This window comes from Dama dama, chromosome 28, assembly GCF_033118175.1.
Source record: "Dama dama isolate Ldn47 chromosome 28, ASM3311817v1, whole genome shotgun sequence".
NCBI lineage: Eukaryota > Metazoa > Chordata > Mammalia > Artiodactyla > Cervidae > Dama > Dama dama.
Window position 1 is genome coordinate 8142083 of NC_083708.1, and position 20530 is coordinate 8162612.

Below are 20530 nucleotides of genomic sequence, written 5' to 3' on the forward strand. Positions count from 1 at the left end.
TGATATTACTATATGATCACTGATAATGTAAATCCAAATAAAATTATTAAATAATTTGACTACAGATATAAATAATAAAATAGGAATTATAGTAACAATAATGATAGCACCTGTCCTTTTCTGAAATCTTATCAGAGTGTCAAAAACTCCGATAAGTGGCTTACTTGTAATATCACATTTAATCCTCTGGGAATCTCGCTTGACAGTCTCTGTGATTTCCAGGAGAGGGACACAGACCTCAGATTTCAGGTAACTCACTAAATTCTGTCATAATTTAAACTTGAGCCTAACTTTTTATGTTTCTATAAAACACTCCTGTATGTAATTATTTAGGTTGTCTTACTTCATTAATATTATGACACTCAGATGAACTTTTGGATACACACACACGTTTAAGAGAGAAATCTGCTTTTAACTGTTGTGTTTTAATGATTCAAAAAAATGGACTACTTATTTTATTCTTTTGTGTCATATTGGTGGACTTTTATATTGCTATTTTATGTTCCCTATTACAAAGAAACATTTTCGTGTACCCACCTATTAAAGGATTTCTTTCTGCTGCAAGAATTACTGGATGTTGGGGATGTACATTTTAAATGTTAATGAGATATTATTAGAAGTGATAGCAAGTATGCATATCTTATTTCTGGTTTTAATAGAAATGCATCTGAGGATTGATTACTAAGGATTATTTAATGTCATTTGCTTATTTTGGGGAAAATGTTCTTTTTCCTTAGTTGTCTCTATTCCTTTTTTAAAATAATATTTTTAGATATGAGCAGAAATTGAGCTTTATAAAATTTATGTGTACAACTGTTCTCTCATACAATTCTTATAATCATTGTTTAATGTTCTTGCAAAGGCTTGCCTGCAAAATACCTTTCACTTTTACTGAATAAAGTTCTAGAGCAAAAAGTTAAAACAGGTCAGCATTTTAGAGAAAATCAAGATTCAGTTAGAAAAAAAGAGATAAAAAATACGATAACTGAGCTGTAACATTGTAGGATGCCAAACACTCATGTGTTGATTCTTACTGAATGCTAGTAAAGTTACACCAGTCAGAGATGATCCTTACTTTAGATTTGTCTTCTTGAGGAAGAGGGAGAACTATCTTTCATAGACTAAGGAAGTAACTTTCTACTCTCTAGTTTTTTTATGGTGCTTTCATTCACGAATAGGCATTAAGGTTTATCAAATATATTTTCTTCATCTGTTAACTTTGATCATATCATTTATGTGATGAAATAACACTGGTAGATTTTTCTAAATTTGGAGCATTATTGAAAACAACTTTCTTGTCTATGATATATAAATATTTTAAATATATGGCTGCAGCAGAATGTTGGGTTAATTATGCTGCACAGATCACACTGTGTTATCATTATCAATCCCTGCAAGGTTCTTTTCCTTTTTAATTCATCTTTATTTATAAGTTTGACAAGCTTATAATTTTCTTCACATGAGATACCTTATATCATCCTAAGATCAAGTTATAGTAGTTTCATAAAACTGGATAATTTTGGATTTTTTTCTATATTATGGACAATGTGTATAATTGTTACCTATTATAGGTACCTATAATAGTTACCTATTAGATGAAATTTTAGAAAAATAATCTTTGCAAAATGCTTCTGGATGAGACACCTATTTTTATTCTTTGGTCAATTTTGGTAACTTGTGTATTCCTAAATATTAAGAAATTTCTAGAAACAAATTGTTTCACTTATGTTTTCAAATATAGTGAATATTTTAGTGATAATATACATTTAAAAATAAGAAGTTTATATAGAGACATATGTGTTTTACATCTTTATATTGTATGAGCTATTATGTTGTTTTTGTTTAATTTTGTCAGACATATTTTGGGCTCTACTTCAAAATACAGGGAATTACTTTTATCGACCATATCAGTTGTGTTTTCATTCTCAGGTTCCAGTTCATTTAATTCCTTTTTCCCTCAGTTATTTCTACTCCTTACATTTCTTGTATTCTTTCTTTTTTTTTGAGCTTATTCTACTGAATGCTCAGATTATTTATTTTCAGTTTTTTATGTTTTCTATTAAAAGAGTTTTTGGCTAAACCTTTTCCTGGGATTACTGTACTAGCTGCTTCCTATGTAGTGTGAACCTTTCACAGGAGTATACACATATTGAGCACTGTTTTACAGAGTCTATACCAGTTCATACACGCAATAACTCTACATACAGAAATGCATGGATTTTTGGCACTGCATTATTTCTAGATCTGGAATTATAGATTGTATAGACAATTTATCACCTAATGAACAAAAATAACATTATTTCACTTTAATGCAATTTCTAAGACTTCTTAGAAGAAGCTATTTTGAACATAATTATATACTTAGTTGACTTATGTTTTCTTGATTGTTTTAATGAACCACTCCCCTTACAGACTATTGTTAACAAGTCCATGAAAGGATCCCAATCAGTAGTCATTTTAAAAATATTTTTTATTATTTCTTGTCCAATTTCTCTTTAGATACTTCGCTAGCTACAACTATGCTATACTAGCTACAACCACTACTCCTACTTGAACGATCTCCAAAAGAGATATATCAGTAGAAAATTCTCTATAGAAAAAAAGTTATAGCTTATTCATGATGCAAATATACGGTACTGTGAGTCATAAATACATAAATCAACCACTGATGGAGAGATCAGCTTGATGAAATCTGATGAAGGAACAGTAATTCACTCTTAAGGCACTGGTTTATAATCCATGGTTCCCAACATAAATTGCATCAGCCCACTCCTCTCTAGGTTTCTCAGGGACATTCTGACTACACATGGTCATATTTCCCAATGCTGCATGAATTACATTCTCTCTAATAGTCTATGTTCTCTGAAACTCTAGGCTTTCTTTAAAATAAAAGTGCTTTTTTAAAGGTTATTTATTTTTAGCTCCTCAATTGTATGTTTCCAGAAGCATAAATTACTTGTTTTAGTATCTTCATATCTCTGATGTAGAAATAATCAATATGTTGGCCCATCTTTTAAGTTTTATGAATTAGAATAAAGAACATTACAATACTGATTTAGCTACACTTTGGGAAGTTGCAATTTAAAAGATTCCAGGGGCAAAGTTATGCATAATCTTTCCCTTGAAAATAATAATGTAATAAAATTTTTTGTTGAAAAAATTCTGTGATTCTTTAAATTAAAAAAAATTAAACTTAAAAATGTGTACTGTGCACATGTATGATAAAAATCATGGCTGTTACATTTTATACATTAAAGGTTATTTTCTAGGTTTTGACAATAAAGAAAAGGAAATGAAATTGTAAAGTATTAGTAGATACAGCCGTTCTACTGTGAAGCTTGTATATGTTTTGAGAGAGGGGTGTTCCTCTACCCTTCTGAGGTCTTTTGGCTAATCTAATAATCAGATTGACATAGATGGATTAACGGGAGAAAACCAAATTTAATTTGTATAAATGTCGAGGCCCTATAGGTAAGGGAGCTAAGAATTGATTGCATCAGGTTGTTGATATACCCTTTAGACTAAGAATCAAGTATTTGTGAATATTTGATGAAACTTAGAGGTTTTGCTTGGGATAGCAGATTAATGAAGAGGTAACAGTTTGTTTAGACAGCTTTCTGGACCTTGACTCCCCTCTCTCTGTCAATAAGGATGCCCTCCGTCCACTGCCAAAGCTAGGGCACCTTCCCATGGGAGCTTTGTTTCCTGCTCTCATGGAGACAAAGGAGGGCCAGAGTGTTCTTTTTGTTCCAGCTGGATCTCCAGTAATCTTACTTCAAAATAATCAATATGCCACTTTGGTATATTTGGGGGCAGCCTGTCCTGAGCTGCAGCACATGTAACCTTGGACAAGACAGTCTGTATTAAAATATCATGCTTGGTGTATTTCAGAATCTCTGCCTCAAACTAAAACTGCTTTTTCTAGAGATAAAGCTGAGTTTATTCTACAATACAGACAAAGCCTGTTTTATTGCACTTTTTAAATAATGTGTTTTTTACATGTTGAAGAAACCTTCACAACCCCACATTTAGCAAGTCTGTCAGCACCGGTTTTCCAATAGCATCGTCTCACTTTGCATCTTTGTTTCATATTGGTAATTCTCATATTTCCAACATTTTTATTATTGGTTATGGTGATCTGTGACCAGTGATTCTTGTTATTACCATGGTAATTGGGGACATAACGAACTGTGCCCATGTAAGATGGTGAATTTAAATGATAAACGTGTGTGTTCTGACTGCTCTGCTCTTTCCTGCCTCGCTCCCTGTCCTTGGGATACAACAATATTGAATTAGGACAATTAATCACCCTACAAGTGTTCAGTTGAAAGCAAGAAGCACATGTCTCTCACTTTAAATCAAAAGCTAGAAATGATTCAGCTTCGTGAGGAAGACGTGTCATAAGCCAAGACTGGCCAAGAGCGAGGCCTCTTGGGCCAAACAGTTAGCCAAGTTTTGAACGTAAAGGAAAAGTCTTAAAGGAAATTAAAAGTGCAACCCTGGTGAACACACAAAGGATAAGAAAGCAAACTACCTAACTGCCAATATGGAGAAAGGTTTAGTGGTCTGGACAGAAGATCAAATCAGCTACAACATTCCCTTAAGCCTAATCCAGAGCAAACTCTTTTTAATTCTATGAAGTCTAAGAGAGCTGAGGAAGCTACGAAAGAAAAGTCTGAAGCTAGCAGAGGTCGGTTTCCCAAGCTGAAGGAAGGAAGCCATCTCCATAACACACAAGTGTAAGGTGAAATAGCAAGTCACCTAGGAGATCTAGCTAAGATCATAAATGCCTCCATTTAGCGACCCTAAACAACAGATTTTCAGTTTAGATGAAACAGTCTTATACTGGAAGAAGATGCCATCCAGGACTTTCATGGAGGGAAAAGATAAGACACTGCCTAGCTTCAAAGCTTCAAAGAACAGGCTGACTCTCTTGTTAGGGGCTAATGCAGCTGGTATTTAAGTTGAAGCCAGCATTCACTCACCAATTCTGAGAAATCTGGGGCCCTTGAGAACTATGCTGAGTCTACTCTGCCTGAACTCTGTTAATGTAACAAGTCTTCATGACAACATATCTGTTTACAATGTGGTTTACTGAATATTTTAAGGCCACTGCTGAGACCTACTGCCCAGGAAAAAGATCCCTTTCAAAATGTTGCTGCTCATTGACAATGTACCTGGTCCCCAAAGAGCTCCAAGGGAGATGGATGAGAGGAATGTTTTCATGCTTGGAAACACAACATCTATTCTATAGCCCATGGATCAAGGAGTCATTTTGACTTTCAGATTTTATTAAATAATGCATGTTTAAGGCTATGGCTACCTTAGACAGTGATTCCTCTAATATATTTGGGTAAAATCACTTGAAAACATTCTGGAAAGGATTCACCATTCTAGATGCCATTAAAAAACATTTGTGACTCATAGGAAGAGGTCCAAATATCAACAGGGATGTAAAATTGATTTCAATCCTCATGGATGACTGAAAGGTCCAAAGCTTCATGGAGAAAGTTGCTGCAGGTGTCATGGAAATGACAGAAAAATCTAGAGTTAGAAGTGGAGTCTGAGGTTTTGACTGAATTGCTGCAATTTCATGGTAAAATTTTAACATTTGAGGAGTTGCTTCTTATGGATGAGCACAGAAAATGATTGCTGGTGAAAATGCTGTAAAGATTGCTGAAATGACAGCAAAGAATTTAGAATATTGCATCAATTTAGTTGATAAAGCATCACCAGGGTTTGAGAGGATTGACTTCAAGGAACTTCTCCTGTATGTAAAATGCTATCAAATAGCACTGCTTGCTACAGAGAAATCATTCCTGAAAGGAAAAGATGCCACAAACTTCATCACTGTCTCCATTTAAGGAATTGTTGCAGTCGCCCCACCCTTCAGCAGCCAACCACCCTGATTGGTCAGCAGTCATCAACCTCAGGGCAAGACCCTGCACCAGCAACAAGATTGCAACTTGATGAAGGCTCAGATGATGGTTAGCATGTTTTAGCAATAAAATACTTTAACATTTGGGTTTGCACATTGTCTTTCAGACATAATGCACACTTAATAGACTACAGCATAGTGTAAGCCTAAGTTTTATATGCACTGGGAAACCAGAAATTCACTGTGATTCACATTATTGCAATATTCACTTATTGCAGCAGTGAGGAACGAAGCCCAAAGTATTGCTAAGGTGTGCTCTTTCCCTTCGGCATGTCGCTGGAGATCCGGGTGTCGCCATGGGCCGCCGCCCCGCCCGATGTTACCGGTATTATAAGAACAAGTTGTACCCAAAGTCCTGCTTCTGCCGAGGTGTCCCTGTTGCTGAAATCCACATCTTCGACTTGGGGCATAAGAAGGCCGAAGTGGATGAGTTCCCACTCTGTGGTCCACGGTGTCAGATGAGCATGAGAAGCTCTCCTCTGAAGCCCTGGAGGCTGCCCCTATCTGTGCCAACAAGTACATGGCAAAAAGCGGTGGCAAAGATGGTTTTCACATCCGAGTGTGGTTGGTTTCATCCGGGTGTGGCTCCACCCCTTCCACGTTACCCGCATCCGCAGGATGTTGTCTTGTGCTGAGCTCATAGACTCCAGACAAATATGCGCAGTGTCTTTGGAAAGCCCCAGGGCACAGCGGCCAGGGTCCACACTGGCCAAGTGACAATGCCCGTCTGCACCAAGCTGCAGGACAAAGGGCATGTGACCGAAGCCCTCCGTCAGGCCGAGTTCACGTTCCCGGGTCACAAGGAGATCCACGTCTTCTGGGGGTTTACTCAGTTTAATGCCGAGGAATTTGAAAACATAGTGGCAGAAAAGCTGCTCATTCCGGTTGGCTGTGGGATCTAATATATCCCTAATCGTGGTCTTCTGGACAAATGGTGGGCCCTGCACTCATGAGAGCATCAGCGCTGTCCCCTCCTTCAACATGCTCACCAATAAATTCTATTTCCTGTCCAAAAAAAAAAAAAAAATATATATATATATATATATAAGAATAGCAAGGAGAGATGAGAAAGCCTTCCTCAGCGATCAATGCAAAGAAATAGAGGAAAACAATAGAATGGGAAAGACTAGAGATCTCCTCAAGGAAATTAGAGATACCAAGGGAATATTTTATGCAAAGATGGGTTCGATAAAGAACAGAAATGGTATGGACCGAAGATGAAGATATTAAGAAGAGGGAGCAAGAACACACAGAAGAACTGTACAAAAAAGATCTTCACGACCCAGATAATCACCCAGATGGTGTGATCACTCACTTAGAGCCAGACATCCTGGAATGTGAAGTCAAGTGGGCTTTAGAAAGCATCACTATGAACAAAGCTAGTGGAAGTGATGGAATTCCAGTTGAGCTATTTCAAATCCTGAAAGATGATGCTGTGAAAGTGCTGCACTCAATATGCCAGCAAATTTGGAAAACTCAGCAGTGGCCACAGGACTGGAAAAGGTCAGTTTTCATTCCAATCCCAAAGAAAGGTAATCCCAAAGAATGCTCAAACTACTGCACAATTGCACTCATCTCACACGCTAGTGAAGTAATGCTCAAAATTCTGCAAGCCAGGCTTCAGCAATATGTGAACCGTGAACTTCCAGATGTTCAAGCTGGTTTTAGAAAAGGCAGAAGAACCAGAAATCAAATTGCCAACATCCACTGGATCATCGAAAAAGCAAGAGAGTTCCAGAAAAACATCTATTTCTGCTTTACTGACTATGCCAAAGCCTTCGACTGTGTAGATCACAATAAACTGGAAAATTCTGAAAGAGATGGGAATACCAGACCACCTGACCTGCCTCTTAAGAAACCTGTATGCAGGTCAGGAAGCAACAGTTAGAACTGGACGTGGACCAACAGACTGGTTCCAAATAGGAAAAGGGGTATGTCAAGGCTGTATATTGTCACCCTGCTTATTTAACTTATATGCAGAGTACATCGTGAGAAACGCTGGCTGGAAGAAGCACAAGCTGGAATCAAGATTGCAGGGAGAAATATCAATAACCTCAGATATGCAGATGACACCACCCTTAGGGCAGAAAGTGAAGAGGAACAAAAGAGCCTCTTGATGAAAGTGAAAGAGGAGAGTGAAAAAGTTGACTTAAAGCTTAACGTTCAGAAAACTAAGATCATGGCATCTGGTCCCATCACTTCTTGGGAAATAGATAAGGAAACTGTGGAAGCAGTGTCAGACTTTATTTTTTTGGGCTCCAAAATCACTGCAGATGGTGATTGCAGCCATAAAATTAAAAGATGCTTACTCCTTTGAAGGAAAGTTATGACCAACCTAGACAGCATATTAAAAAGCAGAGACATTACTTTGCCAACAAAGGTCCGTCTAGTCAAGGCTATGGTTTTTCCAGTGGTCATGTATGGATGTGAGAGTTGGACTATAAAGAAAGCTGAGCGCTGAAGAATTGATGCTTTTGAACTGTGGTGTTGTAGAAGACTCTTGAGAGTCCCTTGGACTGCAAGGAGAATCAGCCAGGCCATCCTAAAGGAGATTAGTCCTGGGTGCTCATTTGAAGGACTGATGTTAAAGCAGAAACTCCAATACTTTGCCACCTCATGCAAAGAGTTGACTCATTGGAAAAGACCCTGATTCTGGGAGGGATTGGGGGCAGGAGGAGAAGGGGATGACAGAAGATGAGATGGCTGGATGGCATCACCAACTTGATGGACATGAGTTTGAGTAGACTCCAGGAGCTGGTGATGGACAGGGAGGCCTGGCATGCTGTCCAGGGCATGCTGTCCAGGGCCACCCCATTCATGGGGTCAGAAAGAGTCGGACACGACTGAGCGACTGCACTGAACTGAACTGATATATCTAAGGTGTGCCTGTATAGAAGAATGAGTAAAAATTTATCAAATAGACAAGAAAAGACAGACATTCCAAAAAGGCTTTCTTTATTGTGATATTTGCTTTATTGTGGTGGTCAAGAACTGAGCCTGCACTGAATCTCTAATGTATGCCTTTATTTCAGTTTATTTCTTAGTTATTGTGTGTAAATCTCCTTTATCTTAGAGAAGCAGAAGAAGAAAGATCTGTATTCACTGTCAAAACTTAAAAAGCATTTATTCAAATAAAACATCTACAAAGCACAAATGTCAATTTTTTGTTCCCATTCTGATTGCAAGCCTTTGTTTGTAAAACAAATTCACTTGATATATGGCATGATTAAACTTATAAAAGACATTTCAATCTACATTAAGTACTCTAACATAGAGGTTCATAATACATTTGAAATATATTGATGTGAATTTTGATCTGGTATAATCTCAGTTTATTGTTTTTGAAAGTATTAAATATTCAAAATTAAGTTCTAAATTTTATGAAAACAAATATCATATAACAGTGTTTTTTTCTTACCGTGTTTAGGAAATGAGGTTCTGATAACAATATTTGAAATAGATTTTATTAAAGAAATTTAGAAATATAGCTATCCATCAGGTAAGAAGTAATTTCTAAACTGTATGCATTCTCAGTCTGGTTGGGGGAAGCTGAGAATTCACCCTTGAGAAAATGCCTTAAATTTTTAATGACTTCCTATTGAAATTAACTGAAGCTCATTCATTAAAAATATGGCATGGCATTTCTTTGTGCATTCAGCAGTTTGAATTACTCTGGCTGTCTTCATTGTGAACAGACAACTACTGTCTTTATCATCCTAATAGAATGAGAAAAAGAAATCTGCATATTTTGTTTTCTGCTGTTTTATACACAAACCTCAGTAATTGGATTCTGAGACTTCATTCTCATTTTTATCCCAGGGCTCTTATTGATTCTTTGGCCAGTAAGACAGGCACTCTGGAAGGAATACATTAAGGGAACAGCAGCACTCACTGTCTGATAAGTGGTTGCCAGAATCACTGATATTGTAACTTTGGTGATACATGTCTCTGTCTCAGTTCTAAGGTTGGGAGCATGTAGACCCTCTTCTAATCACTCTATGCATTATCTCTTGCCTTTTTGCCTCTCATTAGCATCTGCAATCTAGAATGTGTGCCAGGAAAACAAAAAGAGGAACTAAAATGTTGATAGAACAATTGGAAACTTTGTATGTATATATTTTGCTTGATTCAAAATTGCTAACGTCACAGCCACCAGCAATCTAGATGGAATAAGTAATTTTTTTCTCTCTAAGAGAACCTGTTACTCAGATGGGCTGTTTGTAAACGACAGGGAAGACTCATGTTTTGCTCTTCCTGTTACTCAGACTTGCCCTCCTTGTTTTTCAAAAAGAATTTTGTTTTGGTCATTATTCACCTTAGTTTCTCAGAATTAGTGAGCATGTATTTGAAGACTATTATAATGAAAATTCAGAAGACATTGGTTTATTTCTATGACATTGAACACATCAAATTTATGTAAATAGCTCAGAATTTTTAAAAATATGCAAAGAAATTTCTCCTCTATAAAATAAAAAAAAAATTCAAGTTTGCAAAATGCCATAATAACCTTGTGCAGATTATAATTCAAATAGTTTAAATTAGGGTTGAAGATGTTGAAAGAAATATGTATAATATGAAAGTATTAATTTTACCATTAGAGTAAGTGAGGCAATGAAGTTGATAGGCTGAATTCTAAGAATCTAGTCACATAGAATGCCAAGCGGCTTTTTAAAAAAAAGGCCCTCAAAGGGAGCAGCTATTAATTCATTTTCTGGTTGGTAAATATATGATATATGTAAATATAATATGAGTATTTCATTAAAATTATTTTGAATTACAAATAATCCCGTCTTCATAAAATTATAAAACATCTTTAGAAAAGGAGTGAAATTTATTCACACCATTTTGAAACTATAATGTAACATTATTCTTTGGGTCTCATTTTATTATAACTAGAAAAGTACTTACCAAATTTCACCAACTTGTTAGTTGCTAATAAGAAAAACCTGAGTTCAGAGAAGTGGAGATGAGACGTAGGCCTAGTGCTGGAGCCGACATGCTGTGAGCCCTGAGGACGGGTGTGGGGTGGGGGCCTCGTGGGGAGATGGGTCTTTCCTGGAGGCAGAGACGCCCAGCTTCATATCCTTGACTCATTGCTTTTACACAGGGGACTTCATTCAGCAAACATTTTTGTACGACTTCCTTATTAGGCACTGAAAAGCTAATTGCTCCTGTTGGAGATCATCTTACCATTGCTCTGCATTTAGAGAGGTGACCGGTGTGGTGCGGCTGGAACAGCACATTGCTTTCTCTTAGTCCACGGATGCTGAGTGAATGTTCTTTTACATTAAGCAAGTGAAGAGCACGGCCATGAGTAGATTGTAATGAATTATCTTAAGCATTTAACTTATACTTTTGCTATGTAAACTTTTACTTTAATTAGTGAACTGTTTCAGTTTCCACATGTCAGATTTTGGTGACTTCAAAAACAGAATTAGTGGAGCATGGAAAATATTTTTCCTTAAGGGATTGTAAAGTGAGCAGTCATAAAAATCAAATAACCAAAGTCTGTGTATGATTTGATTGAATTCACCATTTATTGAACATCTATAATGTGCTAAGACCATGCTGAGTATTGAAGGATATAAATAAGACATGTGCCTATGCTCAAATGTAGATTACATTCTAAACATTTATTTAAATCATTGGAATTAAAGATTTAAATAAATGATTCATTTAAAAAGATTTAATTCAAAAATGGTCTGTATAAAGGTCCATGTAATCAAAGCTATGGTTCTTCCAGTGGTCATGTATAGATGTAAAGAAGGCTGAGTATTGAAGAATCAATAGTTTTGAACTGTGGCGTTGCAGAAGACTCTTGAGAGTCCCTTGGACTGCAAGGAGATCCAACCAGTCCATCCTAAAGGAAATCAACCCTGAATATGCCTTGGAAGGACTGATGCTGAAGATGAACCTCCAGTACTTTGGCCACCTAATGCAAAGAGCCGACTCACTGGAAAAGATCCTGATGCTGGGGAAGATAGAAGGCAGGAGGAGAAAGGGATGACAGAGAATGAGATGGTTGGTTGGCATCACTGATTCAACGGACATGAGTTTTAGCAAGCTCTGGGAGATGGTGAAGGACAGGGAAGTCTGGCGTGCTGCAGCCCATGAGGTTGCAAAGAGTGGGACACAACTGAGCGACTGAACAACAACTCAAAAAATAAAGAGATTGGTCATATATTTAAAGGGATTTAAATACAGCAGCTATTGTATTTTAATGCCTCATGTGATAATAGCCATGTGCATCCATTCATCCAGAAAGTGTTGAGTACCTACACTGAGTCCGAGTTCTGGGAATACAACAATGAATGAAACACAGTCCCTGTGCTCAGGGAACTTACACTCTAACAAGGAGAGACAGATAAGGAGCAAGGAAACAGATGATTCGTATCATGTGGTTTCCAGTGCCATGAAGAGGAATTTAACAGCAAAAGGAGATGGAGATGGTGTGCTCTTGGTGTGCTTCGCTAGATAACATATGTAGGGGAGGGATCCCCAACCCCCTCAGCATCTGACTGGAAGGCGAGGGGAAGGTTGAAGCACAGAAAAAAATAAATGGAACTTGAAAGAGAAGAGGTTGTTTCACAGGCACCGTGGGTCAGACTGCATGGGATCCTGAGTGCTTGTGAGTGGAGTGTGGCCTTCCGAGGGCCTGGAAAGTCTCTAACAGCTCTGCTTGGGCTCACTTCTGTTTATAAGCAGAGGGTTCCTGTGAGGAGAGTTGTACCAAGAAATGGAAAGTGTTCCACTTCGCTTTGTGGGAGAAATTAGAGTTGTGAAAGCCCACTGAGGTGGGTCAGTTAGGAGGGTGTAGTGACTCCCCGGGCAGTTTAGTAGTAAGGCCGTCACGGAGAGGGCTGAAACTGAAAGTCTGGCAGCTGGATGTGTCCACGGGGGCACCGGAAGTGCTTCTGAGGTTTTGAACCTGAACACAGGAAGGGCTTGTGAAGCTATCAAGGGACTTTTGGGAAGTGGACACCGGAGCAGGTTTTTGGAAACATGGCTGATCATTTTCAATGCAGACTCCAGGTAATGATAAGGCTCTTAATTTGAGGTACGCAGGAATCTCATGCAATTATGGGCAATTATGCAATTTCTTATTTTTTAAGAAAGTGTGGAATTCAGGATGCAAATTTGGAATTGAAGATGCTCAGCATAAAAAGAAATAGCTGGGACATGTGATTGAAAAAAAAAGAACAAAAGCACCAGTAATGAATTACCATACAAGTAATCAATTCTGAGAGAAGTTATTCTGTCAGTTACTCTAATGGGAAAAGTCAAGACATTTAAAATATTAGAATAAAACTAAGGCAGCTCAGGATAATGTAGGCAAAGATAACCCTATATTAGTTATTAATTGTAATTACAGGCAAGACATAAGTAGCTATTCGTAGCTTATTAAAATTTGCATAAATTGTCTCATTCTTTCCACAGTAGCAAGTTGTGGGTTCAGTATGACTTCTCATTTAACAGAGAAGGAAATTGAGGTTTGAAGAAATGGACCAATTTTCCCAAAGTTTCCCAGTTCGTATGTGGCAGACTTGTGCTCACACAGTTGATGTCATCCTAAACACTCCCAACTTCCTGAATTAGGACATATCAGCTAAACCAATACTGACCTGTCCAGTTCACAAACCTTGATAGAAGCCAGTATTAGTGCATAGTGAGGTAGCTTCTTTCACTGGTGTGTTCATTCGTTCAACAACATATGTTGAATATCCATGCATTGGGCAGTGTACTAACTCTGGAGTTTTGAAAGCATGTAAGATAGAAATTAATCCTTTCCTGGTCTGCTTGGTGTTCAGTGAGATGTTCAGAGGAGTAAACAGGCAGTTATAAGGACTGTGTGGTCAGTTGTTTTCTGGAAAGTCCATGGTGCTTGTGAGAACTCATGAATAACCTGGAGCCCAGATTCAGAGGGTCAGGGAAGATTTCTCATGGAAGGCAATGTTGTTACAGAGCCAAACTTGGGTCCACTCTCCCATGCACAATAAAGCCAGTCTACTGACACTGGGCTGTAGTGAAGAAAGCATGGCATTTATTGCAGGCACCCAGCAAGGAGAACAGACAGCTAGTGCTCCAAACACCTGGATTCCCAGCTGGGCTTCCAGGAAGCGTTTTAAAGGCCAGGTGAGGGAAGGGGTCACAGGATATATATGATCCGCTCATGCCCAGTTGATGGTTGGTTGATGGTGAGGTAACAGAGTGGGGTCACAGGGGTTAACATCATCAGTCCTCAGGCTCTAACAGGTATGGGGGCTACATGCTCATGGTCAAGAAATTAAGTTCTTCTGTTTGGTGGGGGTCTTCACATTTGTAAAACTACTCAGAAGTGTGCACCAGACACTTTATCTGTTTACTTGATAGAGAAGCTAAAGCAGGAGTTATGGGAGAGGAGTCTGTCCTGGGAAGGCTCTGTGGGGTCCTGCTGGGTTAGACAGTATCTAACCAGTGTCTTGGACAGCTAAGACCAGAAGTGTGATGTGAGAGTTTGGTTTATTAAAGAAACAGCAAGGCATAAAGATGGGAAGCCTAAGAGGGCTTAGGAGCCTAAAGGGTTGGATGGTGAGCTGTCCACATGTGAACTCAAAGAGATATGAAGGGAAGACAAAGTGGCGCCTTGACACCTAAACAACAGGTAAGTTTGTAAAACTGTATGTGATGGATTCTCTCTAAAGAGAACTGAGTGATGTCTAATACATTTCAGGTTTTTGTTTAAGTCTGTGAAGCCTATTTTTAAATTTTAACTTTTCTGGAAAATGACCTTGTATGAAATAAGGTATTCCTGAATACGTGAGGTGTCCCTGTGACACCTTGTATTATCATCTGCTGAGTCATAGGTCGTAAAAGAGGAACAGAAGAAGGGTGGGGAACAGGATGAGATTGGATTCAGAATTCTAATAATCTGTCTCTGTGTATTTTAATGCCTTTTTTAGGCAGACCAATGTTGAATCTTCTGCTTTTCTTGTGGGGGGAGGGGGGGCGGTGCTGTAAAATCACTGAAGTTTTGATTGAACTTCCTTTGTGTCAGTATTCTCAGGATCCCTTCCTGCAATAGGTGAATTTAGCTGTAACAACCTCAGATGGAATTAATTTCCCCCAATTTTGTGGTTATTTTGTAGCAGGTTTTCGGATGCTTTTAATTGCAGGAAAAGGATTATGGAGACAGGACATGCAGTGGAATGTGGCCTTTTTATGTTTATTGCTATTTTCTTTTCCAATGATTATTCTGTTCAGAAAAAGGTCACGCTTCTAGGACACATTTGTTTCTCAGAAATGTTTCTGAAGATGTGAAATACAATAGGCATCCTGGGAATGTATCCCAATTGGCTCCCCAAATATGTTGTTTTGAAACATTTTTCACCCAAGTGAAAGTTACGACAGCAACATTTTATCAACAAGTGTATTTATCATAGCAGTAAACACATTTCTAGCCGAAACCTGTTCAGGATTCAACAAATATATTCCAGCCCCTAAGCAAAACCCTGCTCTATAAATATACCCTCATCTTGTAAGGTTTTGGGAAGAGGAGTTCTGGAAAGGATCACTTTTTTTTTTTTTTTTTTTTGTAGGCAAGAGACATTTCAGTTTTTTAAGAGTAATTGGGCAGGAGACAGGGAGGTCTAGGGGATGGGAAAGAAAGGCTCATGACTAACACGGCCTTGCCTGTAAAGCGGGAATAAGAACCTTTCTTATGAGGATTGAATGAGATAAATCCCACAAACCCTTATCCATGCCTCTCACAAGCTAATTGCTCGGGGGGAAGAAAAAATGCTTTGTGGTTGTTTTTTTTTTTTGCCTGCCTTCATCCATTTAAGCTCCAGACTGCATTTTCTAGTGGCTCCTGACATGGGATGGGGAGGGGAGTGAAGGAAGAGCAATAGGAGCAGAGAAGAGTGAGGACCGGGCGGGGCGTTCATGCCTCTCTGCATGTGTGTGACCTGAGGGGACGCTGCCCCGCTGCAGGGGCACCGTGAGGCCGACCCTGCACCTCACAGGCCGTTTCGGGCCCGGCCGCCGCAGGCCCCTGGAGACGGCCACGGGTGTGCGGGCCGACCGTGCCTGCTTTCAGGAGGCAGCGGAGAGGGTAAGGCCGCGCCCGCGGTCCTCTGCGCACGTGTCCTCCGGACGGCGGCAGGAAGCCCCTAAACCTCATCCTCATCCTCGGGCTGAGATTAAACTTAATGTGTATAAAGCACTCAGATCAGTTGCTGCCATGAAGTGGGAACCGTTTCAAATAAAATAACAGTCACTGATCAAGGCTTCTCCCTGATGTCATACATGACGGCAAAGATAGCAAGGCTCCTTTCTGCGCGTCTCCTTGCTTTTGATCCACCCTGGTCACAGATGTCTCTCCTTGAGACACCGCTAATTATGACCTAAACTTGGGAAGCTTCCTCTTCTGTTAACCTCAGTTCGTTTTGAACTGAGGCACCCTGGCTGCCAAAATAAATTTTTTTCTTTTTTTCTTTCTTTTCCTTAAAAGGAACATCTAGCTGATTTATTATAAAAACATTTTATTCATATAGCATTTATTTAATAATAGATTTAGTCTAGCTTTTTTTTTTTTTTTTTTTTTTTTTTAGCGGTGTGATAGATAAGAATTTGGGAATCAGGGTGGGCTTTTGCTGTGTCTCTCCAGCATGGCCGAGTCCCTTACATGCTTATTTAGTACATGGCGAACACAGGTTCAGTTAGGATCCAGATGTTGTGCCAAACACAGACTCTCTGTTACCTTGATAGCTTCTGCTTATCACATTCCCCCCACTTATTGGCCATTTCACTGCTAATAGTCCCTCAATTTTAATTGGATACAAAAAATAAGGAGGTGAGGGACTAAGAATTGCCACTTTATTCCTGGCCATAAAATCTAATAAGAACCTTAGTGCAAAAAGTCTTGGTACAAACAAAAAATGCTTTGCAAAATTAAGTCACTGCTGCTCTTCTTAACCTGCTACTACAAATAACTGAGAAGGGGTCACATGTAATGATTTTTGAAAGTAGGCTATAGTTTCACCTGCCTGGAGTGGCTGACAAATAGATGACAGATGGGAACGCAGGGCATGGTTGGAGTGGTTGACCTTTCTGGCTTCGTTTAAACCCTTGATTCCAGAATTTGAATGCATAGATTCACATGCATTTATTCAGAAATATGTGCACCCAGACTACTTTCTGCTAAATGCAGACTCCCACTCTTAAACATTGGAGAGAGAAAGAAGCCTGTTAACTGACATTTGCAATTTCAGGATGGCACCGTGTGGGAGAAGGAACTGCCAATCATTTCTGCCAACATCACTCTGGAGGGGAGTCTAAAGGAAGCTAGCTTGGTGCAATTAAAATAAGCAGTTATGAGTAATGGAAAGTAAACAAATCTAAGGAAAATGATATTGCCGATTATAATGGCGCCTCACAATGAAAGGCTGGAGTCTGTTGGGTATCGCCTTTGTTTCTAAAGCTATTCATCTACTTTGGTTTTATTGAAGATTTTTATAGGAAATAATCAAAAAGAAATCATTAAGCTTCATTTCATGACTAAGTAAAACTCACAGTAGTGGAAAAATTAAAAGCTCTCTACAGAGCCTTAATTAGGTCAGTTTTCTACAGGGCCTTTGGGTTAGGAAAAATATATAAAATGTTACATTGTGACCCATTTAGCTACTTGATTATAGATAATCTTTCAAAATAGCCTAGCAGACCTACATTTTCTTTTGTTAAGATTGAATCTTTAGTACGTGAAATTTGCTTTTGTGATATGATGTAATTCAATTGTCGTAAATGTAGGCTTTGATAAGCTCCATTTTTATGCCTTTCTGTATGTGCAGGGCAACTTGAACCATGCGCTGTAATGGTGCACAAAAGTGTGTGTTGTCCTCAAAAACATACTGGTAGAGTACTTTTCCCATTGCTCATAGACTTTGTGTTAAATTAATTAGCTTTAATTCACTTGTGCAATGATGCAAATAACAAGTATCTGTAGAAATTAACATTTTGGTTGTTAATAACCAAAGAGAAATATGCCTGACCAGAGAAATATGCCTGACTCAAAGTTCTGGGAAAAATATAAAAATACTTCTTTTTCCAAACAATTTTCCTTCTCTAAATATGTCTACACTTGGATCCTACAAGATAAATATATATTAGGAAATGAAAGTACAAACTCATACTACCTACCACTGATAAACAGAATAAATAAGTAATCCATGATAAGAGGCATAAGATCAAGGGAAAAGTGTCTCTGGACATGTGAAAAATGGTGGCAAATGGCTACAAAAAAGAAACACAAGCTTCTTTCATACTGGAAAGCTGCTGGTGGGACCAAAAGAAATAGGGAACAATTAAATAATCTCTTCAGGAAGTAAGAAAATGACTAAAGATAAGCATAATATGTTAACATCGATCCACAGAAAAGATTTTGAACCATCTGTCACAGGGGTTTACAGCTGACTTCAAGCTAAGAGTAGATGAAGATCCAGAAGACTCATGCACAGAAATGGATAATAGTTTGCTTCAAAAATACCCAATTGGAAGCTGAGGCTAAACATTAATTTAGCTGGTATCCACAGCGTCTTGAAGAATGCTATCTTGATAAACAGGGTAATGCCAGACCACCCGGATCCAGTCAGCTTAGCACGTCGTGAAAGCAGTGCACCCAGAGAGCCTGTTGGGTCCAGTGCCACATTCAGTTTCTGCAGGTAAAAGGCTACAAGCGTGAGCCTGCCCATTCTTATCTGCGGAGCTGGCCCTTTAGCCCGTCATGGACATCACATCAGGCATTCTGAAGTAGATGCTATTTCATTAGCATCACTTGCTGCCAGAGAGTGACACGGTCTTGGAGCAGAGCCAGGCTACTGGCACAAGAGATGCGTTAGATTCTGGACTGGATTTCCCAGGAATGGATGAGAACTGTCTTGTCTGGTCCTTGGTAAAGGTTGCTGTGAGAGACAGATGGAAAGGTTTCATACACCCGTGTGGCTGGGTAAAACTAGATTTTTAAAGAATCCCTTTATCACCACAGAAAGACAATTCCTTGCTGCTTGCTCATATGTGTGCCGGCGTTCTAACATAGCACTGTGCAATATGTCGTCATAACACTTTCCAAATGAAAAAGTTGAAGCAGTTTGTAGCTATGAAGCAGAGGTATATTTAGGATACTAACCAAATCCAGATAGTGACTGTAACCGCATACTTGAACATAGTCTATGTTTTGTGGGTTTTGTTTTCAACCCTGTGTCACGTACCAAAAGTTTAGGTTAGTCATCAAAATATTTTTAATTTGGGGAATTCGCATGGTTTGCTTTTGTATTTTTACCGAACAATTGTGATGAGTTTGTACAAAACACCTACACTTTGTTTTGTACTGAACCAACGTGTATACTTGTTGGTATTTCCCATCACAGAAAATACCAGAATTGCGTACTTCTGTATCCAAAATACGATCACCCCCCCACCCCTTTTCCCTGATGCGGGACTGCCATCTGGTGGAACACAGAAGGCACTTCTGGTTTGGACTTCGTCAAAACTGTGTGACCATGATTTCTCAGGTTTCCAAAGAAAGGAGAAGTCGCTCAGTCTTTGTGACCCCATGGACTGTAGCCCACCAGGCTCCTCCGCCCATGGGATTTTCCAGGCAAGAACGCTGGAGTGGGTTGCCATTTCCTTCTCCAGGGGATCTTCCCGACCCAGGGATTGAACCGTGGTCTCCCGCATTGTAGACAGACGCTTTACCGTCTGAACCACCAGGAAAGTCCTAGGGACTGGCATAAAAAATGGGAGGCTTCCAATGTAGATGAGCCTGCAGTGAAGCAAGGAGACAGTAGTACAGATGAGAGCAGCTGAAACTACCTCTGAGGGCTTCAGTGGTTAGGGTGGCGAGGTGGGGACAGGTGAGAAGAGATCACATGCTCCATTTTACTGTCAAGACTTTTAACTTTGTTTCTATATTGATCCACACACAGTGCATGTGTATACACATTACATCTGTGTTTGTGTGTTGGACAAGGCAAAGGCAATCCCAGTGGAAACAAAGTGCGTTTAAAGCTAGACAGGGCAAAGTTACCTCCCACCTTTCCCTTCCCACAAACATGCACCCCCCCTCCCGCAAGGCCCACTCCCTGGAATCCCCACGCTGGCCATGTGATGCTGCCTGAGCAGTAGGGGGTCTCTGAAGCCATGGCCAGTTCCCTTCTTGATGTGCATCCCGTTGACTCTCAGGGATAATGCCGACATTGCACAAGAATTGACTGGCACCCGGTGGAGGGCCGGGGCAGGGAGTCCTTGCCAGCACGTGGCACACCTGATCTCACACTAAAATCAGGATCGCTCATCAGAGGGGAGAAAGCGGAGGCAGGGCCCCGGCACTTCTGAATAACCGGTCTACCTCTGACTGCCTAGTTTTCAGGAAGCAAAAGGCATCTAGCGTGCCAGCCACTGTACCAAATACATCTGAGCTAATCACTATGTTAAACATAGAGTACTTGAGGTAAGAAAGTTCCCAGCCAGACGGCAGCAACGAAGCTGGATGTGGTGAACCCTCTGCAGCTCTGCATCTGAGGAAGGGGATGAGAGGGAAACTGCTGGCTTCTCACTCTC

General features: G+C 39.4%; 1 protein-coding gene and 1 pseudogene across 1 annotated transcript in view; both read left to right on the top strand.

Moving 5' to 3' along the window:
* The window catches only part of ADGRB3 (adhesion G protein-coupled receptor B3), an 840391-nt gene that overhangs the window by 147781 nt on the left and 672080 nt on the right, over positions 1-20530 (top strand). The window lies entirely within an intron of this gene.
* On the top strand, positions 6235-6891 carry LOC133048275 (large ribosomal subunit protein uL16-like; annotated as a pseudogene).